We start from the raw sequence: 6,507 nt of genomic DNA on the forward strand, positions 1-6,507 counted from the left end.
CATATTTCCGACGCCAAATTGTCCAATTTTGTTATCAAGGCTTCTTCAGAATTTACTCTGAGCTTAGCTTATTTTTGTCAAACTATGAAGTACTCTTTTAGAAAACAACATGCAACATATTTGAGTTGAGACTAATCCATTTTTCCCCATGCGGTCAAAGACTTTAAATAAAATACGTGTTGTCACCTAACTTTGCTGAGCTGTTAAAAACTAAAAAATAAATGGAAAAAAACGATTTATTTTAGCGATGTTTTCTTTGAAAAAATAAAATGTTAATTTGATTCAAAACATGAATTTCAGAAACTAGGTAACGAACTTTGATCATGATGTACTGAAAAAGAGAAAGCTTTTCTGTTTAACTTTTCTGTATGATCAGTTAATAATTTTAAAATGTTGCTGGCGAGGATTTTTTCACGGAAAAGTTATCCTAATAGACGGTTCCTTAAACCTTAGCATCGTTTAACAAATAATGTAACAAATTAAATTGAACTGGTTAAATAAGCAAACGCAAAAAATTGACACAAGTTTTCATTAGGAATTTACGGTGGCTTCATTAAGGCAATTTTAGAAAATTCAGTGGAAAATATTCACGATCAAGCAACACTAAAACAATTACAAATAAAAACACCATAGTCGACAAAACGTCTGCATCCAGTAAAATTATAAAAAAGCAATATTCGATTGTTCTATTAAAATTACAGTAATCTTAAGTAATATTTATAAGAAAAACATATTTTGATAAAATGTCAAAAACAAATTTGGATAAATTTTGATTATTAACATACAGAACAAACAGACATCAAAAACAATACAACGCAAGCATTGTTTTTCTTATGCCCTCAAAAATTCAAGTTGAAAATCGACAAATTTAAACGATTTTTATAAACAAGATTTGCAATACTACTAACATTTTCCATATAACAACAAAATTTGGAGCCCTATTGAATCTGACGTTATGCGAAACTCAAGAAAAACCTCTATGTGGTTCAAATGCTCTAGGCTTGACAGTTTATTTGTGTACATCAATTGGTAAATCTTGGTTTTACCATAAAACTGACTCAAGCGCCATTCAAAATTGAATCCACTAAAAATTTTGACGACACCAAAAATAATAATCGGAACTGAACTTGAAATTGCGTACCCTTTTACAGGTCAGTTCAACTGAATATTAAATGACTGCATATCAAAGCAATTGAAAAAAAATCCAGAAACAAAAATTGGCATATGTATCAAAATTGGGAATTAATTTTAATTCAATAGTTTCTAGTTTAACTGCGAAAAATTTACGAAAATGTGTTTAAAATAAATACTGCGACTATTGTATGACAAAATATTGTTTACAATTTGTTCTGCCTTCTAAGCTGGTTTTGAATTGGCACTGGGAAAACATTCAATTTAAAGTACAAAATTTCCATTTTTTTCAACATTTACAAACTATGTCTCTTTTTAAAAAATAAACTGTATCTAGAAATGAAACCAAACTTTAAAAAAAAACAATTGTAGTTAAATCTAAACATTTTATCGGATTAGAATTCTACGCAAAAAAAATCATTTCCAAATTTTACTTGACAAAAAACCTATTTACAGCTTTTATCTTCACCAATGCTGTGAAAAAATTGTTTTCTGTTATCAATTAGTAATCTAAAATGAGCTTGAAAAAAATGAGGATGTTGAATGTCAGCCAGAAATTTTAATTGTTTTTTAACCTGTATAATTTCTGAAAATTCAAAACTGTGGATATCATTCATTGATAGGTATTTTGGATAGCCTGAAAAGGCTATTTTATAGATTAAAACCACAACTGTTTACAATTTTCTTTAGTTTTGATCAACAAGACTTTTAGTGAAACTGATCCTTTAAAAAATTTATGGTTGTAATTGTTTGTTTTAGTTGGTACTGTAAAAATTTGTGCAAGTGCTTATTGTGTTTCCAAAAAAATTTCACTTTGATTAATGATCTAATGATTTATATTAATAACCAAAGGCATGTTAACAAAACATCATTTATAAACTTTCCTATGAAACTCATTAGTGAAACGGATTTCAATGAAGCGGTCAACTGTCTGTAAATCACGCAGTAAAAATGTTAAAATTGTTTATTGTAATTTTACAAAATAATTAATAACAGAACAACAAAAATTTCGTGTTATGATGCGTTCTTCGACCTTTTATTCTAATTTTCAGGATTTCTGAAAATACTATGCTCTAACCACATCAAAACCAACTATATATATATGTGTGATGGATATAACTCTTCGATTAATTTGATTCTTGTATCATCTTCTGGTACTAAAAATTACCTCTACAGGTTTTTCTACCGTCAAAACGTTTATTTGTTGGGCTAAAAATGAAATATCAGTTGAGCATCTAACAAGATATACGAAGTTCCATCAAAAGTATAACAACAAAAGCACTGCTCCAAAAAATTTCGACGTATCATTAAGTTTCGAACGCACTCGTCCTCATTTTTGACTTTAATTCTTACCGATTGACACAGAAAAAAAAATAATGTTTAAATTTTTGTTTTCAATTTTGACATGTATACCTTACCGAGAAGCGAAAACGCTATCCCTTTTTCCAACTAAATGCCAATCAGTAGGACTTTTTAGGTAACAAGTTGAATATCATCAAGCCTAAGTGGTCCCAATTTAATGTGATTGATTGTCTTTAAAATGCTCAATTTAGTCTTATAAGTGAATGCAGAAGACAGTAAATTATTCCCTGCGATCAGATATAAAATCCTACCTCAGAATTCAAAACGAAAAATCGAGTTACCCTTGTTAGATAGTAACGAGATAAATTAGGGTGGCAAAATTAATGTTTGACTACGAAACCTGTTTTGCTAAAAAAAATCTTTCTCAACTCACAAAAAAACGAAAAAAAAGCTGGAAAATTTGAACTTCAACATCTGCAAAAGCGTAGATGACATCAGTTTTAAAATAAATTACAAACGAATAGAAACAAATTAAAACTAAATTAAACTTTAGATTAAACTTTAGATTAGAATGCAGGACAGGACGTTTCACTAAAATCGAAAGGTTTTTAAAAAATATTTACTCCAATTTTTTTTTTTAAAAAGCAACGAGTCCTTTTGGTGTCCTTAACTATTTTCTACCAATTAGTTCTGCTAAAAGTCAATCATCAATTCACATTTGATTAAATGAGATTTTGTCAAATTAACACTATTATACATGAATAACAGCAAAAAAAAATAATAAAAGTGATCATAAATGAACTTTTCGGTGAATAAAATCAGTTACAAGTTGAGGCGTTTTCGAATAACTTGTTATTGTATTGCTGATGATGTGGATTGATATTGAGGCCTAGACACAAGTTAACACAAAGTATCTAATGTATATGTGTACTCAATTTTCATTTAAACAAATATCAAACTCAATGCACCAACAAAACAAATATCTTTATGCGCATGTGTTTCTCTAAAAGACAACTAGAACTTTTTGTTAACGAGATTGATTTACAATTTAAGAAAACAAGAGTGAGGTGAACATATTTTCAGATCTCTTTTAAAATTTTTGAAATAGTTTTCAAAAACCATGTGCTACTAAACAATCTGCTATTAAAACCAACAAATAATAATTCGTTTTTTGATTAAATGACGAATGGTCATACTAACACCAATATACATGTATAACAGCAAATATAAAACGAGATTTAAAACCAATGAAAATGATCGATAATGAGCTTCTCGATCAATAAAAACAACCACAAGTTAAAGCGTTTTCCAACCATGCGTCATCGCGTTACTGTTGATGTGGATCAATATTGAGGCCTAAGAAACAACTTACAACTTAAGAAAACAAGAGGAGGGGAACATGTTTTTCAAATTTTGTACCTTTTCCGTTGGTGCCCCCAGGCTCAGTTGGTGCATGTTCTTTGCACCCCACAATTTCACGTGCCATTTTTTTACATAATGATTTACTATAAAATGCCACATGCTCTGTACCTGGGGTTAGCATAACGTACTGGGGGGCACAAACGGAAAAGATCCCAGAAACGTCATGCAAATATTAATCGAATACCAAATTCAGATTCAGACATGTTTCATCTTTTAATTATGAAGAGCTTTAATAAACATTGGGATCTTTTCCGTTTGTGCCCCTTTTTCCGTTACCCCCCCCCCCCCCCCCGTTACAGAGCACGTGCCATTTCATAAAAAATTTTATATAAAAATATGGCACGTGCGTTTGTGTGTGTGTGTGGGGGGGGGGGGGGGGGGTGGTGCAAATAAAATGTACCCACTCGGCTGGGGGAAGGGCACAAACGGAAAAGATCCGACATCTCAAACAAAGTTTCAACAATTACTGTCAAAATGTCAAAATGCAAATTCACTTATTCACTTACCGTTCTTCGAAAACTTTTAGTGTCATAGTCAAAAAATTTGTTAACGGTGCTATCAAAGCATTAATTAGGCTCATTTATGACACAATGGCAATCTTTCAGTCTTTTCAATACCATCATGATGATAAAACTACAAAAAAAACAACAATTAAACTCAAAAATCAACAATCCTCTATGTTTTACAAAACAAATAGTCTCAATTAATCAGTAGCATAAAGTGTTGACTGAAACAATAATGTTTCATTATCAGTTGAGCACAGTAACATAATTGAGCCAAATAATTCAAAATTTGACCAAACTGATTGTGTAGGTTAACCAAATGCCTATGAAAAGTTAATTAATTGCAATAATAATCAAATTCGATAACTCCTCTAACATATAATTTAAAAAACACTTTAAATCTATTTTCTATATTGACGGGTTTTCTAATGTTACCACTCACAATTCTCTGCGTTAAATATATCGACCGTCCAAAAATGAGTTTTTAAAAAACCCATTTGAGCATATAGTCCCCTCCCCCACTAAGTGTTTTCGAAACAAAATTAATTTAAGATAAATGGAGATAAATTAGATTGATAAATGGTTTTATAATTCATTTGAGATTAATGGAGAGTTGGTCATTCTTAGGAGCTTATAGTTGTTACAGGACCAATAAGAATAATTTCATGAGAAAATTTGGGCTTTCTACAATGTTAGATATTTTTTTCATCGAAGACTAAAAAAAATTGTATTCGAAAAATATCTGTAACCATATCTCGAACAAATAAATCAATCGCGCCGACTCCCCCACCCCCTCCACCACCACCACTACCACCACTACCACCACTACTACTACTACTACTACTAAAAGTGCGGTCGGAACGAATATTGTCAGGAACAAAAAAATAGCTGAGACAAAGATTATTGAAAACATTGAAGGGAGCATTGAACGCTCTGTTGCTGTATTACTCGTTAATTAAATCATGATAACCCTATCGTCTATTATTAATATGTCTTTGTACATATTTTTGACTTTTAACTGTAATTTACTCAAGTTTCTGGTGTGAAAACACATTTTTATCTCTTACTCCAAACCCATAACAAGCTTCGCATCTTCGTTTATTGGTATTTTGAATAATTTTCTAGTGTTTTAGCTTTGTGCTAGAATTGTTGGTAGTTTCTGAAAGAAGAGTTGTGTGTTGCAATAATTTGCAGTTTTGTGTGACGTTTAGAGAGGTGTGGCTTTGACGAGTGGATGTGTGAGAGTAGTTTGGGGGAGGATGAGGTTCAGTGTATGCCGAGAGAGTGGCTGTGTGATGGGGAGGCAGACTGCAGTGATGCCAGTGACGAACTAGTCTGTCCTCTAAATCTAATCCGACTTGGAAACTCAGGCTGATTAGCCACATAAGAAGACAAACCTAACAATAATGACAAGTTGCCATTCAAATGAACGTTTACCGATTATTTCACTATAATTCTATTCAATTTAAAATCAGCTAATTAACGATAGTTCAGAACCTGGTGACATTAAAAACACTATTTCAAAAATGGTGCCGTGATAATGTTAGTTTGAACGCATAAGAAGGCTCTCTCGAATTGTGGAAGTGAATTTTTTGAATGTGTGAAAAGTAAAGTGATATTTTGTGAGCTCAGATGTCAATTTAAAAGTGCATTCTGAATTGATAATGCTTTCAAGATTTTTTAAACTGCCTTGGAGATATGAAAACTCGATGTCATATTAAAAATTGTAAATACATGGCCCAAAATTAAATGAACGTATTTTGTTTAAAAGAAGAACTGTACTATAGCATGATTGAAGTAGTTGCAGGAAATTAAAGGCAGTTTACTGGTAGCACTCTCATATAACTCTCTTATTTGAGCTTTTTAATTGATTTTTAAAAGATTCACATCAATGATGAATGTGTTCAAAGTAGACAAGATATATTAGCTTGTTTTGAGGGGAACAAACAACACTGAAAAATTTTATCATGAATGTGCATCATATCCCTTAGAACGATTGTTTTTCCAGAAGCTCGTTTGATAACATTTCTAACGATAGCACTAGTTTTCTCCGTGAAAAATTTCGTACAGTCAACTGGGTGAACACAATATTTTTTTGGTTCTATAAAACTACTCGCATTACTATGCGTCGGGGCAAAAAAAATTGCTG

General features: G+C 31.4%; 1 long non-coding RNA gene across 1 annotated transcript in view; it reads left to right on the forward strand.

The window, feature by feature from the left end:
• LOC142336943 (uncharacterized) overlaps nt 1–6,189 on the forward strand; it is an 86,660-nt gene extending 80,471 nt beyond the window's left edge. The window contains exon 2 of the long non-coding RNA XR_012758919.1: nt 5,570–6,189. This is a non-coding gene — a long non-coding RNA (uncharacterized LOC142336943). The remainder of the gene's footprint in view (nt 1–5,569) is intronic.
• The last annotated feature ends 318 nt before the right edge of the window (nt 6,190–6,507 follow it).

The sequence above is a fragment of the Convolutriloba macropyga genome, chromosome 3 (genome assembly GCF_964194025.1).
Source record: "Convolutriloba macropyga chromosome 3, txConMacr16.3, whole genome shotgun sequence".
NCBI classification, from domain to species: domain Eukaryota; kingdom Metazoa; phylum Xenacoelomorpha; order Acoela; family Convolutidae; genus Convolutriloba; species Convolutriloba macropyga.